The following is a 21983-nucleotide window of genomic DNA, read 5'->3' as shown; positions in this document are numbered from 1 at the left end:
TCGTATATTTGAATCAGCTAGTAAAAATCCTCTCTAGCCTTCATGCTTTTCTTAACTTTTTTCCATCAGCTCCTCCGCAGTTCATTTTCTAGGTTTTTCCTATCCAATGACTTTGGACTTCCATTCAATTGCCATCTCTTCCTGCAATACACATTATTTCAGGTGCCTTTAAAATATCATCTTTCTTACTATATTTAATAAGTTTTAAGAATAACATATTTAACAAGAGTACTTGTATTTATCACTGAAAAGGTGTTCACTAAAATATATATCAAGCAGAGCTACAAAGTAGGTTTGCTGTAGGTCTCATGTACAGAGACCTAGTTAGTTACATCCACTGGCCATTGAGTTAAATAAGGATAAATCCTTTTACTTTGCCTTTTAAATATAACATAAGGTAGTTGAGATCAGTAGCTTACAGTCAGTCAGTCAGTGAGAAAACAACTAGGTTCTGAATAAAGAAGCATGCTGTAGTTTCTTTCTTTCAAGACAGGTTTTCTTTTTTTATTATTATTATTAATTTATTCTTGTTACATCTCAATGGTTATCCCATCCTTTGCATCCTCCCATTCTTCCCTCCCTCCCATTTTCCCCTTATTCCCCTCCCCTTTGACTGTTCCTAAGGAGGATTACCTCCCCCTGTATCTGCTCATAGGGTATCAAGTCTCTTCTCGGTAACCTCCTGTCCTTCCTCTGAGTGCCACCAGGTCCCCCCCTGAACATTATGATAGGCAGATTTGGGCCCAGGGGTCCCGCTCAAACTAAGGCACCAGCCAAGGATAATACAGGCGGTAAACTTTAAACCCCTAACCAGATCTAGCCAATGGTCAGAACATTCTCCACAGTTGAGTGGAGAGTGGGATATGACTTTCTCACGTACTCTGGTGCCTCACAAGACAGGTTTTCTATGTGCAGACTTGGCTGTCCTGGACTCGCTTTGTAGACCAGGCTGGTCTACATAGAATAATGAGAATGAATATACTTAAAGTAATAAAATATATGAAAAACATTTAGTCAAATTCATGTACCTGGGATGAAAACTTTTTAAAAAGAAATGTAAGGCATATCCCAACCTAGATGCCCCCTGAGAGTCTCCACCTAGCGGGGGAATCTCGACCATTACTAGAACTAGCAGGTGGACTCTGGGAGAGGTGCTGCAAGTTGTGTGGAAGAGTTGGAGGACGGAAAGGGCGTGTCAGGAGCTCCACAAGGAGACTATGAAGGCTGCTGGATCTGGACCCAAGGGGCCTGCACAAACTCGTGCACCAACCAAGGACAACAGACCCTCTGTTTAGACATAGCCAATGGACAGCTGATTCTTCATGTGGGTAGTGGCGTGCATGTGGGGTCGAGGGGTGGGTAGTAGGGGACTGCCGCCGACATGAACTCTGGTGGCAGCAATTTGATATCTGCCCCTGAGGGGAGAGGTCCTGTGGTAACACAGAGGGAGGGGATGCAGGCTATTCATATGAGACCTGATTGGCTGTGGTCAGCCTGTAGGTGAGGAGTACACCACCTGTCAGAATTCTAAGGGAGGGGAATAGGGCGTAAGAGGGAAGGAATGTAGGAACAGGAAGGTAAGAGCGGGGATTACAATTGGGATATAGTGTGAATAAATCATAAAAATTTAAATTTTTGTTTATTTTTTTAAAAAGATTTTTATTAAGCACAAAGAGATGAATTCTGCTATTGGATCTATCTTACACAAAATATTCAATTTTTTTCAACTTGAAGAGTTAATACCTGTTATTCACTTGAACCAAGACTAGAAAAAATATTCAATCATATTGTAATAATTCAGATGTATTTTATTCTTGCTTTTGGTGCATTTTTAAAATTAGCAGCATACGTTTTAAGTAAAGAGAACATAGTTATTCTTTGACGAATGAAGAATATAGAAAATATTATATCATTGATTAATAAAATAAGTAGTCAGTTGAAATATAAATGAAATAAAATGCTGTTTATTTGAAAATATCAGTAAAATTGTGGAAACTTTAGGTAGATTAATCACAGAAATGAATGACTCAAATTATTGTCAATCTTATAGAACAAAAACAATTATAAATACTGTAAAAAAAGATTCATAGATAGTTGTCTAGAAGTACTCAAACTCACTGAAGAGTAAATAAATAAACAATATAAATACCCAGAGCTAGAAAAGAGATTGAAATTTTAATACAAAACAACTACCCCTGATTAAAGGTCAGCCACAGGTAACTGCCACTCCACTGAATTTTAACTCATGCTTAAAGAATAGAAATTCTCCACACAGTGTCCACCTTTTAGAAGGGAACTTTAACACCCATTTAAGTGGAAAATTCATCCTGGTACTAATACTATAGTTATAAATGTCCCACTATTAGAAAGAATTAAGAACCATATAAAATAGTCAGATAAACAGATAATTTATGGGGCTGGATAGATGACTCAGAGGTTAAGGGCACTAACTACTCCTCCAGAGGTCCTGAGTTCAATTCCCAGCAACTACATTGTGGCTCATAACCACCTGTAATGTGATCTGATGCCCTCTTTTGGCCTGCAGGTGTATGGGCAGGCAGAGCCCTGTATACATACTAATAAATAAATCTACTCTTTAAAAAAAAGAAAGATAATTTATCTATTCAAGACCTTGACAAGATAGTCTCTAAAGAGAAAAAAAATTGAGAGAGAAAACCGAAGTCATGGAGAAAAACATTCAGCAAGGAAACTGAAACACTGAAGAAGAAGGAAGCAGATTTGAAAGACCCAATCACATGTGACTTGCTAGGTCCAAGGAAGTGCCTCAGCAAGAAAGGCACTCCCCAAGCCTGGACAATGTGAACTTCTTGTGAGGGGACCACATGAAATAAGGAGAAAGCCAACTCCTGAAAACTGTTCTCCTGCCTCTACAAGAACAAACTTCTATGTCTACACTCAAATGCACAATAAGAAAATTAATGGAAAGGAGGGATATTTCTCACAATTGTGAATGTGACTATCACCAACAAAAGCGTAGCAACTCAAATCCAGCTGCATCCCATGGATGAATGATTGATTCAAGATACAAAAACAAATCAATCCATTTGATTATATTACACAAAACGTAAAAAAATATAAATACTGTGAATATTTCACTGAATTCTGACAAAAGTCAGTACCATTCAATGATAAAAAAAAATTTAAGAAATCTAAACATTCCACAGTAAGATATATTTGTGAGTGGCAAGTGTTCGGCATTTGTTTTTTCTTTGTTGGGATGCAATACTTTAGATTTCAATCCATTTACATGAAATTTCAATTTTTAATTTTTCTTTATGAATGAAATGTATTCCATTGAGTGTGATGCCGCACGTTATTTCTCTACCAGCTGATGTACTTCTAGGGCATTTTAATGTCATGATTGCTGTGTGCTGAGTAGTGATGAACATGTGTCTCTGTTAAGGATACAGAATTCTTTCACTTTTTTTCCTAGGAATAGTATAGCTGTATATGGTGGAAGATGCACTTCTAACTTTTTAAAATTTTAATTTTGGCTATCTTTCAAATATCCTTATTTTGTATATTAAAAGTTAGTACCTGTATTTACTTAAAATGCAGCTGATATTTTGAGAACTTTCTAAAAGAAATGTTAATAAAGTAAGCACATATAAGCAGAATGGACTGAAGGAATAATGAGATAATTGATGTTATATTATTTTTTGAAAATGGTATCATAACACACAACAGGGAAAGGTGATATTTTCAACTATATTGGGTAACTGCTTAGATTTTTTATGTCACACCTTAACTCAAAATATATCAAATACATATGTACAAGCACTAAAAATAGAAAACTATTACCATGAACTTTCAAAACCTTTTATTTGTAAAGTTTTATGTATCACCAGAACAAACATGTTAAACAAAAATAAAGAAACAAAACTACAAAACAGTTAACTATAATTAAAACCAAGAAAAAATAGCAAATGAACAAACCACAGAATCAAAGTTAATTTGGGAATATAGCCAATAAAGGGATTAACTCTAGACTATATAAGGGACTTTTAGGTGTATGAAGAGGTGGCTCAGTAGTTAAAAGGATACATGATTCTAGCAGAGAACCCATGTTTGTGTCCAAGTACCCAAGTCTGATGGCTGACTATGGCCTATAATTTCAGCTTGCTGAGATGTATACTCTTTTTTGGCCTGAATGTGCACCTACACACACACACACACACACACACACACACACACACACACACACAGAGAGAGAGAGAGAGAGAGAGAGAGAGAGAGAGAGAGAGAGAGAGAATTAATCTTTCAAAAATTAAGAACTGTTTTCATTTCTATTAAAACTGAAACTCAATGAAAAGAGTACCCAAGGTATTTGAATCAATGCCCTTCCAAGGAAGAGAAGTGATTGTCTACAAGACTATCCAAAAGCAACTGCTGTCTTAGGGGAATCAACAATACAAAATACAACGGGATGACGCTTCACCCAACTGGATGCCTGGTTATCCACAAAAAAGAGAACAGGCATCTGTTTTCTACAGTGCTGGTAATGTGAAATGCTGCAAAACAATGACAGATTTAGTTATTCACATGTGTGCATGCAGAGTTGTTACATGATCCCAAATTACACATCAAGTTCTGTACATAGTAGGTTGTGATTGAACATTTATGCTTTGCAAAAATTATTCCTGAAATCTTATCACAGTATTTTTTCATCAAGGCCAAAGGTACAAACACCTCAACTGTACATCACATGATGAATAGGTCAACAGAATCTTGCCTGGCCATTGAATGGGGTTGTTGTCCCGTATAAAGGATTGAATGAGTATTTACTACAGCTTCAAAGTGTTCTACAGTATATAGAACACACACACACACAGAGTGCATATATATATATATATATATATATATATATATATATATATATATATATATATATATATGAAGCTCTTAAAAGTGCACACATTCCATGTCAATTTGCCATCCAGAGTACAGAAATGTAGGAAACACACAGTTTGCTGGTGAGTGCCAGTGACTGGAGTATTATGGAAAGACATGACAGACAGAAAGGAGATGGTTACAGAATACAGGGGTTTTCAATATTAACTGTGGTTACACAGATGAACATACAAAACCCATATAAATTTAACTCCCATGGATGAAATTTATACCACAGTAGTGCTCTTGAAGAGGAATGGTTGAGTTGTTTGACTAGACTAGTTATATCAAAACAAGGCTGGTGAATCATGGAATACCTGAATACAGACCTAAACTAGGTAGAAAATAAAATACTGAAAAAAAAACCTTACGTCTATTTATGTCAAATATGTTTCCTAATAGTGGTACACATTGTTTTTTTTTTTAAGAAGCATAATGCAACACAACATACAAGAACGAGGAATACTGAGTTCTTTGTAATCCTAACCATTGGCCAGTGTCTAGAAGTAGGGTCAGACATGAGGGATCCGAGTTCTATAAGGCAATGTTCAGAGGAAACTTTTTGTCCTCACACAGAAGACAATGGATGAGCAAAGAGAATAAATGCTTAGAAAGACTTAGTTTTCTCACTGTGTTTTAAAACGAGAAATACAAAGTTGGTCCTTAGGCTAAAATCCAGTGATATAAATATAGGATTTTGTCAGGTAAGAAAAAAAATCTTAACATTTACCAAGGGCTTGTTTTGTTTTCACTTATGCTCACAGAGCAGAAAGGTCAAGCATGCATATTTTGGGTTCAAGAAACCTGATTTCACAGTTTGATGATGACTGAAGAAAAGGACAAGAAGTCAGTGCCACCGAGCCTTTGTTGCAATTAGTAAGAGCAATGAAGATTCACTTCATATTGTAAAGGAAGATTTAAAAGAAAAGTATTAAACACATGTTAAATCTCCCTTGTAATGTTAGAAATATAGGTTTTTAAAAATAAACTACTATTAAGTTATACAAAAGTTATTCATTTATAGTGTGAACTCATGGTTAATACCAAATTTAAAACCTTTGACCCCAAATGTGTCTTGCATACAAGAAGTATAGGGTTCCAGATGGACCAGAAATTGAGGGACTGGCAAACCAATGACTTGCCCAACTTGAAACTCACCTCATGGGAGTGAACCAGTCCTTGACACTATTAATGATACTCTGCTATGATTACAGACAGGAGGCTAACATAACTGTCTTCTGAGAGGCTTCCATCAGCAGCTGATGGAAACAGATGCAAAGACCCAGAGCCAAACAATAGGCTGAGTTCAGGGAGTGTTTAAAGGAGAGGGATCTGGAAGGATCAAGGACACCACAAGAAGACCTACAGAGTAAACTAACCTGGCCACATGGGGCCTCACAGAGACTGAACCAAAAACCAAAGACATTTGTAGCCTGAACCTACATCCCCTACACATATGTAGCAGATGTGCAGCTTGGTCATCATGTAGGTTCCCTAACAATGGTAGTAGAAACTGTCTCTGATTCTTTTGCCTGCCATTCAAGCCCTTTCCCTTAGCTAGGCTACCTTGTCTTGCCTCAGGGGGAGAGGACTTGCTTAGTCCTGCTGCAACCTGAGGCGCCAGGGTGAGTTTGGAAAACTTGGGGGCTTCTACTTCTCTGAGAAGGAAAGGGGATTATAAGTGTGCAACTGGGAGGGTAGGAGGGAGGGGCTTGGGATTAGGCTGTAAAGTGATTAAGTAATCACTTAATGTGAAAAATAATAAATTTAAAGTCATAAATGTTTACCTCTTTTATTTTGATATTTTTCTTTACTCTCTCTCTCTCTCTCTCTCTCTCTCTCTCTCTCTCTCTCTCTCTCTCTCTGTGTGTGTGTGTGTGTGTGTGTGTGTGTGTGTGTGTGTGTGCATGTGCATGGATGTGTGTATATGTTTCTTCAGGCATGCTTGTATAACTGCACTGGAAGTGTGTGTGTGTGTGTGTGTGTGTGTGTGTGTGTGTGTGTGCATGTGCATGTATACTTGTGTTTATGCACAGGCCTTTATTTGTGTACATGTAAAGACAAACATGTCCATGCACGTGTGTGTTATGTGTGCACACACATGTGTACTCATACTCCGCAATTTCTGAATATGGAGGAGGATGCTCGACATCCTTTATCACACTCTGCTTTCTTTCTTTCAGACAGGCCTTGTTACTGATACTTGAACTAGCCTGGCAACAGCAATACTGCTGTCTCTGATCTCTTGAAAGCCCCAAATGTGGGACTTATAGAGTGGCCATAGATTGTTTTTTTATGGCTGCTAGGATTTGCAGTTAAGTCCTCATGCTTGTAGCCCAAACATTCTTACCTATGGAGCCATACTCTCATCTCTATTATTAGAGGTATTTTTAAATCATTTGTATTTGTTTGATGTGAAAGGAATGTATTTTCAGACAATAATTTTCAAACACTATAAAATTGACTCATAATCAAGTATAGCTATTTATCAATGAAGATAGAAGCTATTGCAATCAACAAATCTTTACCAGTGAAAGATGCTAATTCATTTAAATAGTGTAATAATCTCTGTTCCTGAATTTGATCAACATTTGCAAGACCACTTTCTACATTCACTGATTATGGAGGTTCTTTCTTTACAAACAAATAAATAAATAGTCAAAATGCTTGGGTTGATCGTCTGTTTTTGAGGGCCTGGGGAATGTGGATACTGAGGTAAGCCTCTTGGCCCAATTTGTTCAACCTCTGAAGCACTGGATGTATAACTTGAAGTCAGGTATCTTCATGAAGAATGTGAGCCTATTCGGTTTGCCAGTGCTGACTATAAGTGGTATAGTTTGGGTGCTTCTCAATGGTTTGGTAGGCATATTTCTTGGATGCAAAGGTCTTGCCAGGAGTCATAAAGTTTTAGTGAACCAGAGAAGCAGCAGATCAACAAACAGTGCACATGACGATTTTTATTTTAATTTTATATTTTTAGAGAATGATTCACGTTTGATACTAGTAAGTGCTTTGGAGCTTCTAGGTTCAAACACCGAGCTGGTTATCACAGGTTGTAATATATAATCTACTTTTGTCACATGTCAATGCTGTAGGAAATGCTTCATTGTTTTGTAGTATGTGGGAGGGTAACAATTACAATATATTGTATATTCACAGAAAATGTGAGAGCTTAACAGGCACTCAGTTATTGATGTTTCCTTTACTTACTTTTTTTTTTTTTTTTTTTTTTTTTTTTTTAGAGTTCTTTGGAGTTTCTGTCAAACACTGAATCTCTTTTGAATAGTATTTGCTTAACTCTTTGTCAGTTTCTTGGGCAGTTAGAAGATATATGCAAACTCATGCCTGAAAAGACCCAACAGGAACAAGGAGCTCTTGGTAGTTGATAGCTTCTGGCAAAGGGGCAGTCAGTTTATCTAAGACTATAGCTTCTGACAGGCTGACTACTCTCCTGTAGAAGGCCTCACGTCTAAGTGCATATGGGCAGCATGAACTATAATTGATGGGTTTGTAAGAAAATTAAGATAAAGTTGTGTGAACAGGGAAAGGAATATTGGTCCTGAAGAAGTTGAGGAGGAGTTGAATATGATCAAAATACAATGTATATATTTATATAAGTATTAAAAAGAAAAATAAACTACTGAAGATATATGTGTGATAATTGACATGTATCACATCTCAAGTGCTTATGATTATGTGATTCATTCTCATGAACACTAATGCCACCTACTACTTAGGTCCTAGAAATATGACTCTATTTCCTGACACCTGTGGTTAAATTCTATGCTTACCATCTTCTTCCACTTAAACTCAACAGTTTTATTGTTTGTTTTATTGTACTGCCCCATGATAATGTGAGGCTATGAGAAATGATCTTAGGTTGGGGAGATGACACAATGGATACGTTTTTTTTGCTGCAAAGTGTGTAACCAGAGTTAAGATTTTGGGACCAAAGTAAAACCTTGGGAAGCATGACACCACATGTGTAATTTTAGAACTTGGAATGCAGAGAATGGAGATCTGCCTATCAAGCTGGCTTCCTGACCTCTCTGAGTAATTATTATCAATGTCTAGATTCATGTGAAGCTCCACCTAAGTGAGGTAGAGAGCAATGGAGGAAGACTCTTAACACATGCCCAGGCGCGCGTGCGCGCGCGCACACACACACACACACACACACACACACACACACACACACAGAATGAGAGAGAGAAAAAGAGAGGCATGCATGCAAGCATGCATGCATGCACACACATAAATGCACATCTTTCCAGTATGCACACACATGTGAACACACCTGTATGTGTACCAACACATACATAGAGGCACACATGTATGGGCACTAAACATATTTCCATCCTAAAAATGGTGGACTTAGACTAGAGGTTTATGTAAAAGTATCCTACAGGGAGAATATAACATTTTATCACACAAAATGTTATGTCTTTTCCTCTATTTCCTTGGAGAATACAGATAATCAGATTTCAAATTTTATAACCATGAAATTCTTTGACCTCATTTTTATTTCTTCATATAAACATCATTTTTCCAAGCATATGATTTCTTCTAACACCCTGCTCAAGATATTAAAAGAAATACAAGATTATTCTGAACCATTGGACCTTTGCCCCTTATATTTAAGCTGTGTGGTGCATTCTGTAGATTTTGGCAGGGGGCACTGAGTAACATCATTTTTTGCCTTTCTGTTTTGTGATGTCTTTCCCTTATTGTCCATTTATGAATGGATAAAATATGGACCAGAAGACCCTTTCAAATTCAATCCTGGAAACTCCTTTTCTAGGATATATTTTACCATAACAAATCTGCATATGTGATTTATTACCAGGCTAGAGGGTGCTGGAATTAATCAGAGAAGGCCACAACTTAATGAAGGGGAATTTATTTTCTAGTCCTTGAAAATGTGGTGATTGTTTACAGCTTGTTTAACACAGACTGCTGAGAGGAGGCAAATCTTGCTCACAGTATCTAATGCGAGGATGTATTACCATGTCTGTCACTTAAAGACACTAAGTCTACTGCAAAGTTATATTTGGTAAAGCTTTTGGAAGGTAAGATGCTGCATACATTAACACCTTATTTTAGTGATTTTATTGTCCAAGTCATCACAACCAAAAATATTAAACAAAACAAAACACTGAATGCACCATAATGTTAAAGTGTAGACAACCAAGAAATTTCCCTTCCTCTTAGAGACTACTCCTTTCAACTACTGGCGTTAGTCCTTCAAGACTAGTATTGTTGAACATTTCTCCTCTAAAATATCCAGTAATCCTTCAGAAAAGAAATCCAAATCAGAATGCTTATGTGTTTAATGAGGTATTATCTCATTCCAGCCTTGACTCTTAGAGAAAATGTTTGACATTGCAGTTTATTAAGGCTCCAGTAAATTAATTTCAAAACCTCTTTGACTTTAAGATGGTAATACCAGTGACCTTATTGCTCCTCCAAAATCCAAGACCTGAAACTTAAGTGTTAGAAGTGAGGCTTTCAGGAGTTGGTCAAGGCTCTCACCTCATTTGATGACGATTGAAGAGAGATGTGTTTTCCTCCTTCATCCTCCACCCGAGGATGTAGTAGGACAGCACCCTAAAGGGCATAGCCAGCATCCATAGGCAGATGCTGTGTTTACTGTGAGCAGATCCTCCTGTCTCAGCTTCCGAAGCTGTACTGTCAATGTTAATGAGACACCCAGTCAAAGGTGTACTTTCATGCTTCCTTCCATTCCAAGAATTCGTGCTTCAGTGCAGAGAATGTATTTTTTTTTGTACTCAATATATGACTCATGTATGCATTTTTACAGACTTTTTTCAGATAGTATTTAGACACCATGTCTGACTGAGATGCTTAGCTGCTGTGGAGCACAAAGCCTTGCACTGCTGCCCACTAACTCTCCATCTTTGCACAATTTCTGCTGCTCCTTGTTTGTGCCACAGTTAGAATTCCAAGATAATGATAGTCACTTCAGTCATGTATACATTATTCACACATTCAGAATATCTTGCCAAACAAGGATACTTGGTTTTTCATTTGTGAATGGCAGTTATGAAATATTTCATTGTTAAAATTAATTTCATTTTAGCCATTAAAATATGAATTCAATGATTTGATTTAGGTATTATGCAAAGACCTATGGGCATATATATAAAGCCATAGCTATAGACATCTTGCAACACAATTTTATAAAACTAAGAATGTATGAAACTAATTTAATCAGCTAATTCAAGCATAATTTAAAAAACGAGTTTGAAAAGAAGTGTTCAATGTAGGCGAGCAATGACTCACCAAAAAAGACATGGTTTATTTAAAGAAAATCTCATTTTCAGACACAGGATAGCATCACATTAGTTATTGGTTAGGGAGCCAACAGAACCATCCAAAACAACCAATGATTGTCATTGCTATTATTTACTTATTTTAATTAAATGGTAAGACTCTATTGTTTAGGACACTACATCCTTATGTATTAGGGCATTATATTGTACAGAAATAAGTCTTGAACTTATTAGGAAACACTCACTCCTGGCTACCTTTCATTGTGCTATAAGGCTATGAAATGTTTAAGAAGGCTTCTTGAGGAAAAAAAATGCATCAGTGATATTTCCCAGGAACTGAACCTGAATGCTACATTACTAACCTGCTAGGAAATATGTGATCACATGATCAATAGTAGCAAGACTTTATGGGGTAACCAACCAAATATTAGCAATGGCATATTAAATAACTACTTAATACACAAAAAGAATTGTATATCTTAGTTTTCATGATATTTAAAATCTGTGAATAATATAGAAATTAATGAAGTAATTGTTATTATTTTCATTGTATAACTATGGCAAAAAAGGCGTAGCAGGATATAAGGTCTGCTTCACAAGAAGGAATGAACAATTGGCACTTTAAACATTCACAAAATACAAACCAAAGAAAGTTACAGTTTCTAGGTGAGAACATATTGTTTTGATAAATTACCAACTGCTTCTAAGTATATCCGTTCATGTCCATAGATCTGTACTGCTCTCCACCTTGGTCAAAAAGTTTCTCATTTTATAGGGTAGTAGTTAATGCAGAGACCCATAACTATTGGAAATGCTGTGAATAATTGAGTGAGAACTCAACCACGAATAGTTAAACTATACTAACTCTCCCACCGAGGCTCAAGAAACATCATGAAGAGGTGCCAGAAATGATTTAAGTGTTAGAGGATGGAGACAGCGGCTGGAAAAGCCAGCTTCTGGATATGACATAAATGTTATAATCATGAACTTTCAGCAGCTATGGTCCCATATAAGACCAACACAAGATCAATAGAACTAAAAATTCTAGCATGGAGGGTAGATGGGTTCCTAATGCCTGAACTACTGCTGAAGAGTAAATGGAATTTCATTGTCGCTAGAGGAAGAAGAGTCATTACTTTTGTATTGTGTGTTCATCTTTGGTAGGTTGCTTATGTTCCAGTGGATGACACTACCTATGTGCATATATGGGCTACAGTACTGGATTTAATCAGCTGTGATTGTTCTTAAGACATGATGTTGTGAGGAAGATGGGAGATATTGTTGAGGAGTCTGAGGGAGCTGGAGGGAAGAAGTTGGGGTCATATGTTGCCAGGAGATACTGTATGTATGTGTGACATTATTAAACATTAAAAATAAAATTCCCTTGATAAATATCAATAAGGTACAGTTTTGGAATGCATCTGGCACAACATTCAATGGGAAATGTTAGAAGCAGCAAGGTTGTTCAGTGTGTAGTGGCATTTGGTGCCAAGTGTGGTGACTTGTGTTTGGACCCCATAACCTGCATGATAGAAGAAAAAAAGGTACTCACTCAAGCTGCCCTCTGACCTCTAATATACTGCTGTGCCATGCATAAGTATCCCTCAACACATAACAAATTATATATAATATAAAATGAATTAGATATTTACATAAATACATGGGACTTGTTTCCCTAAAAATCAATAACAAATTTACAAAAGAAGCTGGTACTAGTAATGTGGTTATCCTGTATTAAGTGACTAATGACTAATGGCCACTTATGAGAGAATATATACCATGCATGTCTTCTGGGTCTGGGTTACTTCACTCAGAATGATTTTTTCTAGTTCCTGTCATATTTTTCATTTTGGAAGCGACTAACCTGTACTTTCGGTTTACTCAGGTAATTAAGTTTTATTCCTTCTCAAGCCTCTAAAGAGGTTGAAGACCAGATACTTTAGCCTTTCTAATTAAGCTTAGTTGCTTAGTGGACAAGATGTTGTTAGGTCTAGATAGCTGTTTTAACTTGATAGAGGTGAGATATTATAGGTATTAATTTACATTCATAATTTTAACTTATCAAGATAGGAAAGATGTGTTCTTCAAAGTTGTCAAATACAATTAGCCAAAACATCATGAATGTAATATACATATAATTCCTGATGGTTTAGTGGTTTCTCTGGCTGTATGTATGTTATTTTATTTATGTGTAATAATACAAATGTATATGCCAAAAAAAGAACTGTGATGGATTCACCTTAAAAACAAAGAAGCCTGTACTTGTTTTTTTTTTTTAAGCCTGTACTTGTAAAACCTGAATCCCATGATAAAACAAGGAAATGAAGCAAAAAAAGATTAATAATTTAGTTCACAAATGTTTACGGCAGCATTTTCTTGTTTTATCTACAACAAACCATATCCCTAAGAAAATCTAGCAAAAAATCCTAAAAACAAACAGAACAGATCAGCAAACAAAAGAAATTAATTCAGAATTGGGGATTTGCTAAGTTCACCTACATACATGTGAACAAATGTGGAGAAATGTTTACATAAATGTAAAGAAATACAGTCCAGAACTGAGGGCTTGCTAAGTTTGACTGCACAATGTGAAAAAATATTCAGCTGTTAAACTGATGCTTAGTACCTGTCATGCAAACTAAACGTTGCCACACAGAATTCTCTGCGCATCTTATTATTACTAGCTCTGACTGGAGAAATAGTGACGTTAGTTTTCTGTCTTATATATTTAAAATATGTTCTTCACATACATGCACATACATGCACAAAATGTATGTTTTGAACTAAACCAAATAAATCCTACTAAACCTAACTTATTTTTATAGTATGCATTTCTGAAGTAAAACAGTGTAGAGTATCACTATATGAGTTTCTTTCTTTCTAATATCCATCTTCTGAGGGCTGATTGTATAAGATTCCAGTATAGTGAGCTATTTTGCTTTTGTCACTGGGCAGTTGGGAGGATTTCAGATGGCAGGACATACTCTGTCTATGCACAGAGCTCTCCTGTGGGCCTTCGGCCTGTTTGAGATTTTCTGGAACAAGAAGAGAAAATAATCTTTAAGTCGTGGAGTTCAACCACGACAAGGTTATTCCCTTAGTAGACTGAGACCCTGTGCCTTCAGACATTAATTGAAAATGATGAACAGTAATTTCTGACATCCTTTTTGCCTCCTCTTTGAAAGCCCTGTCTCTATGTCACGTCTGATATAAAATATTATATGCTGTAAATGAAAGGTAAAGTAAAATCACCTCTCTATTCATATACATAAGAGGAAGGTATGTGAAATTTAACATAAACTAATACTGTTATATTCGCTTGTTAAAGAAGGCATAAGACATACCCCCAAACTTGATGACATTACAAAAACAACTAAAATACACATTTAACCTGAGAACAACACTTCATTTTGTCAGTATGTTGCAAGAATCTTAAGTATTTGAAATGTTTCCACTCTTACACGCACACACGCGCGCACACACACACACACACACACATACACACACACATATGCACATACATATATAATATTAGAGAATTTTCTTCCCTTTATGTTTAATACATTCCAGAAAATATGTTCTTAGCAGTATGTGGAATAGGAAGGCCTTCACAACACTTAGCAGCCGTGGATTCGTTTCTAAGTTCAAGAAACACAGAACTCAGCTGCATGCTGGTGCACGCCTGTAATCCCAGTACTCAGGGAGGCAAAGGCAGGTGGATCTCAGTGAGTTTTGGGCCAGCCTGCTCTACAAAATGAGTTCAGAACAGCCAAGGCTACTCAGAAAAACCCTGTCTCAAAAACAACAACAGCAGCAGCCGCAACAACAACAAAAGGAGAACTCATCACATCCCTTAGAATCAGAGTAACAACGTGGGCTTCCGGTGTGTAGCTGAAGGGTGGAGCTTTTATTGCACAGTGGTGAGGTCCTTGGTTCAATCTGCAGCACTAAGTGAAAGAAGCAATCCTCTGAGGACTGTGCAGAGTGCAGGAAATTCACTTTACAGTGAAGCTTCTGGAAAGAGAATTAGGAGCATCCAAGAGAGAAATAGATGATTCCGAAGAGGGAGAGGGATAGCTGTGCCAAGAGACAATGAATTCAGATCGTTCTGTGTAGTTTTATAATTTAGTTCTTATATTGTGCATTAACAATGAAACAGTGATTATAACACACAATTTTGTTTTTTTTTTAATTGTGCTCAAAGTTATAGAAAGAACTTAATACTTCTTAGTAGTTTAAATTACTTTTAACATGCCAAGCAAATGCCAGGCCGCAATAAAAACTTCATCGTGCCTTTTATTATGAGCTGAAGACATTGGGATCATAAATCAATTACTTCCTGTATACAAGAGCAGTTCATTTCTACCACTGAAGACATCGCTTTAATGTGGCATGAAAGTGAACAGATTATTGAATTACACAGTGTTAAACAACCAGGAGTTTCAAGATGCAAGGCACTGTAGTCTTTTTTATGATTTTTTAAATTATGCTGCTTCAATCTTCACCTAATCACAACGATGCACACCCATTAGGATACTCTTGCACACAGATATATACACACACAACCCCCTTTACATACTAACATATCTACAGAAATACACATGCTCAGCTATAGAAATGTAGAAACACAGGTACACATAAACATTTATAGATATTTATTGTGTTAGAACATAAATGTTGCATTAATTAGGCATTTTAGAATATCATGATATATGTCCCCATAGCATTGTTATATTTTGAGTGTCTTCAGGAATGAACATTGTATTTATGTTAGAACCATAAAATAAAACATATGAATCAATACATTTAAAAAACATTTAAAGTCATGATGTAGCGTGTTTGGGTTCTTCAATACATTGCTCCTCTTTTAAGTCTGCGTAAAAGAGCTTTATGAAAAGGTCATCTAAGATGATAATTTTTGATTAATTACCACGTCATCAAGAACAGTATGTTCTAGGAAGTGAGAGAGCTTGTTCACATCCTTTGCGCTTTATTATTAGGCTAATATTTTAATAAGAGCAATTAAATGTTGTGGCATTCTGGAAGACAACTTTAGCTGTCAGTGGCTCAACACTTGGGATGGAAAAAGAAATTTTATGAAGCCAAACACAGCCATGGTAGCTTCTATCAGGACACCTAGTCCGAAAATCTAGCATTTATAGGTTAGAAGTAATGCGTAGAAGAAAAGTAAAATTCTAATTCTAACAATGTATATGCTTTTCTGCTTACAATGATGCCTTTAAAAGGACAAATGGTAAGCAAGTTTTCCATAGTTCCTGCCTCACAAATATGTATGTCAGATATATTGGGCCAGAAGGCTGAAGATGATGCTCCACCATTATAGAGAGTTTTGAGTGACTGTTCAGGTAGCAAACTGTCTCTGTCATTTTTTTTTTAACTCTGGAAGCTGCTAACATGCATTTCCTGTTTACTTGGGTAATTAATTTTATTCCTTCTCAAGTCTCTAATGGAGTTGAAGACCAGATAGTTTAGTTTTACAATTAAGCTTAGTTGTTTAGGAGTTAAGATGTGTTAGGTCTAGATAGGTGTTTTAAGTTGATAGAGATGAGATATGATAGATATTGATTTACATTCAGAATTTTAGACTCACCAAAATAGGAAAGATGTTTTCTTCAAGGCTGCCAAATACAAATAACCAAAGCACTATGAATGTAACATTAATATAATTCCTGACTGTTTTTTGGTTCTTCTTGCTGTATATAGTTTATTTTATATATGTGCAATAATATAAATGTATATATAAAATTTTTTTAAAAAATTAAAAAGGACAAATGGTTACTTCTCTTGAAAGTTACACAGTATAGAGGCCATATCAGAGCTGTTTAGCATTTATTATAATTATTATTCAGTGTTACAGGATCCCATGTACCACTAGTGATGAAGAAATATGACAGACTTAGATTCAAGTGGGTCAGACTTCACAGATATTTAATAAATTAAAAAAAACCCTTCAACACTGTTTTCATAGATGTTACAAGTAGAGATTAAACAGCTTCCTGCTCCTGTTGCTGTTGAATTAGGTTCATTTGTAGCCCCAACTGCCCTGATACTTACTGTATAGACAAGCCTCTTGTCTCCACATCCTTAGCACTGATATTACTGGCTTGTGTCACTGTAGATAAGGTGGCTATGGCTACCTGTGTAGGTGAGGATGCGTACATGTGTGATTGGAGGAGGACAAAGATCAACATCAGTCGTCCACGTGCATGTTCTGTGCTGGTTACACAAAAATGTTTACAGTGTAAATCTGCAGAAAATTTTGAAGGTGAGTATATGATAATTATACCAGAAAAATTGGAGGTATTATGAGCAATGATATGTGAAGAGAAAACAAAGATTAGTAACACTGCAGTGGACCTTTTGTTGGATGTTTTATTATTTTTGTTGCTGAAAATCCAGTGCTGAAGCCCAAACATTCTAGTAGAGTGTCACACCAGATACCATTCTGAGGATTCTCATGACACAGTGTCCCCTTCTTAAATCACTGATATTTTACATGTATAATATCTTATAGAAAAATTAATATTTTGACATCCTATAATACCTAGGAGATTTTGTTTCCATTACATTAAAACAGAAACACATGCGCACACATACACACACAAAATAAGAACCTGAAAAAAAAAGAAGCATTATTTTTTCAGATTAATAAGATTAACTCCTATCTTGTCCAGTGAATGGGGTTTGATAGTAACCTTTGCTACAAGAGAAAAAAAAAAAGGAGTGAGAATCCCAGGAATCTGCAATCTGTTATAATGTGAACCTTTTCCCAAACTTGCCTTTGATGGTGTCAACTGAAGCACTCTTACCACCTGTATTGTGGTATATTATTCTACATATGCTTTAAACTAAATTTATTAAACCTTCTCCCATTCCCTCCCCTCGAAATCTGTCCCTGCCCACCTTCCACTCTCCTTCTTTGATTCATGTGATCCCCGTGTTCTTTAAATGCCTAAGCGTTCCTGAATCGGCCTGTATGTTCACAGATGTAGAATCAGCTAGCGGAACTTGCGTGATATTTTAGGGACCACGTATATGAAGAAAACTTATGGCTCCTCTCTTAGAAGCCATCAAAAACCAATCTTTTCTCAGCTAAGTATAAGATACTATGAGCCCCTGCATGTGCCATGATGACATTTTGACTAGTTTTATCCATGGCAGATCTGTCCATCAACTACATCTCCTGTGAGTCAATGTGTGCAACATGCCTGTCATAGCCAACAACCAGTAGTTTACTGTAAAGGCCCATCACTTTGGGCTTTTATCATCTTTATGCCCTCTCATCTATGATGACTCCTGAGCTCTGGGGATAAGAATGTCTGTCATAGAAAATTAATAAGAAATATCTCTACATTAGAAATAAAATATGCATCACAGATTGTTGAAGGCAAGATAAAGATATGTACATTTTCATGTAGTTTTACTTAACATACTAGCCATGGTGGTATCATAACTAGCTCATAATATTTTATAAGAATATAGATAATATTAGAATATAATATTAGAATATCAGAAGCTTCATGTACTCAAAATTATCTAAATGTCAATAAAATAAACTGACAATTTAGAAAATTAATTCATTTTTATTTTTTTGTTTGCTTGATTTGTTTGTTTTGTGGCAGTTTTTTATTATTATATTTCTTTTTTGACATATACATTTTTATTATTATACAGGAATAAAATAAACTACATGCAGCAGGAAGAAGCACAAGACAATCAGGAATTATATAAATATCACATTCATAGAGATTTGGCTATTTGTATTTAGCAAACTTAAAGTTATCATCTTTCCTATCTTGTTGGGTCTAAATTTCTGAATTAAGATAGATAATTATCCTATTCTCCCATGCGTCTCTCATTTAGAGTCCCAGTAGGATCTACAAGTAGAACAATATGATAGGCAGATTTGGGCCCAGGGGTCCCGCTCAAACTAAGGCACCAGCCAAGGACAATACAGGAGGTAAACTTTAAACCCCTTCCCAGATCTAGCCAATGGTCAGAATATTCTCCACAGTTGAGTGGAGGGTGTGATATGACTTTCTCACGTACTCTGGTGCCTCACATTTGACCATGTCCCCTGGAGGGGGAGACCTGGTGGCACTCAGAGGAAGGACAGCAGGTAGCCAAGAAGAGACTTGATACCCTATGAGAATATATAGGGGGAGGTAATCCCCCTCAGGAACAGTCATAGGGGAGGGGAATAATGGGAAAATGGGGGGGGGGGAGGAATGGGAGGATACAAGGGATGGGATAAACATTGAGATGTAACAAGAATAAATTAATAAAAAAAAAGATAGATAATTATCACATCTCATCTCTATTAACTTAAAACATCTTTCTTGATCTAACAATATTTTAACCCCTAATCAACTAAGCTTAATTGTAAGACTAATTAAAACATTATAAGACAAACAACAACGCAAAAACTCAAAAACTTCCAAAAATGCCATTGAGTTCATTTACCACCTACTGGGCCTGGGGTTGCCCTTAAGTGTGGTTTGTATATCCAGTGGAAATCCTTTGGGAAAACATATTTTCTTTTGTGAAAAATTGTCAATTGCAGATAGCTTCTGGTTTGACAGACACATTCCATTTAGGAATAAATGTTCCAAAGTCTCTCAATCTGTACCTTATCTGGATGTGGGTCTTTGTATTTGTTCATCTACTGTAGAAAGAAGTTTCTCTGACAATGGCTGAGAAAAACACTGATCGATGAGTACAGCTGAATGTTGTTAGGACTCATTTTATTCCTTTTTTTAAAACAGAAAAGTAGCTATTTGCTTTTCTCCTAGGTCTATGTCCTATCTAGTCTCAGGTCCTTGGCCTCCTGAATAATGCCAAGCATGGGTCTCATCTCGCAGAGTTGGTCTTCAGTCTAATCAGATGATAATTTTTTTTTCACTCTCACAACTCTGTTGTACCAGAGTATCATGCAGGCAGATCATCACGGTAGACTGAAGATTTTAAAGAAGGGTTTTTGTTTATCTTTCTCCTCTGTTAGCATGCAGAATAACTTCCAGTACCATGGACACTTGTTAGAAGGGATGAAGACTTAGGTAGGCACCAGCTCATTTTATCTTCTTCAATATGTTATGTAGATATTGTCTTTAGCAATATGGGCTTACCATCAGTTTATGAAGAATAACCGATATCTTTTGTAATAGTTTGGTTGTTTGGGGTTTCTGTGGGGCCCTTTGGCTGAAAGGTCAGTGAAATGTCATCTACTTTTTATACATTTTTGTATAATTTATTTACATTGCATCTTGATTGTAAACCCTTTCATTTTATTTTCCTGTGCCCACCCTCCCTCCCTCTTCTGCCCTACTCCCTTCCCCTAGACCTCTGACCAGTGGGGTCCTCCTTCCCCACTGTCTTGCCACAGCCTATCAGGTCTCATCTGGATATCTTGCATCTATTCTTAATGGGGAAGTCCATGTGGGGCTTTTCCTCCTTGATTATTTGGTGATTCCATATAGATTTCTTTAACCTAATTTTGTATTTTAAGAAGATTCTACCTTCGTGGGTTTCCATATGTCCTCTCAAAGGTCCTTTTTTGCAGAATATTTGATCACTTTGTCAATCTTATGATTTTTGAGCTGGAAAAACCTGTTTCTTACTGTGGTGTGGCTCAGCCTTAGCAAACACCTTTAACCCAAGAGCTTTCTGTAAACAAGAACTAAATAAAGTCAATCATAGGTTAAGAGATGGAGCAACAAACTAGGGAATGAACATAAAACACTCGAAGGAAGGATACTGAATTGAAAAGTAGTTTAAAAAAAACCATGGAGAAAGAGAAAAGGCCTCTTTTTGGGAAATTGGTTGAGTAGAAAGGTCCACTGGGTACTTTCTCTACCTCTCTGAGCTAGCAGGTTTTCACTCGTGCATCTGGCTCTTTATCTGCAAAATTGAACATTTGGGATTTTGCTTAAAAACAACAGTCCAGGGGCTGGAGAGATGGCTCAGTGGTTAAGAGTGCCGCCTGCTCTTCCAGAGGTCCTGAGTTCAATTCCCAGCAACCACATGGTGGCTCACAACCATCTATAATGTAATCTGATACCCTCTTCTGCAGATTAAGCACTCATATGCAATAAATAAAATAAATAAATCTTAAAAAAACAACAGTCCCTAGTTTTTGTTGTATTCCTAATACCTGTATTCCATTTTGTATCCACATATCTTCTGTACATTGTATATAATTTCATTCTGGATGCCTTCTTGCTATCTTCTATCTTTCTTGGGTTGGTAAGAGCAGTTGAACTCATAGAGTAGCTTCTGTCATTGCACACTTCAGTAGTAGTTTATGTGAAGAGAATGTAATCTTGCCTTAGTCTGTGTCCAAGATGAAAACAGCCTTGGAATGCTTGACCCCGCTGAGTCTTTGTCTCTACAAACTGATAAAGATCTCAGTATAGACTGAGAGGAAGGAAGGATCAGCGTGGATCAGCCCTAGACAAAATACAGGTGCCAGTGATTCCTGCCGGAGTGTTGTATTGCAAACACGACCATAGATTGGGAGAAGAAAGGAGGCAGCGGGAAGGGGAGGGGGGCGGTTGGGGGATGGGACTAGGGAACCAGAGAGCCTACCGTGCCCGGAGTTTCAGGTTTGGCAGTGGTGGCAGTCTCGGTGGATGCCTCTAAGTTTACTCCATGGACAGTGCGGCTTCTTCTGTCATATAGATGATCTGCTAGTCTCCTGAGAATTTCGCCAGGGAAATTGCACCACGGAACTGACACCCAGAAGGTGTCATTCGTGTTCTC

The sequence above is a fragment of the Acomys russatus genome, chromosome 9 (assembly GCF_903995435.1).
Source record: "Acomys russatus chromosome 9, mAcoRus1.1, whole genome shotgun sequence".
NCBI classification, from domain to species: Eukaryota; Metazoa; Chordata; class Mammalia; order Rodentia; family Muridae; genus Acomys; species Acomys russatus.
Note: the sequence above shows the minus strand (reverse complement) of the source record.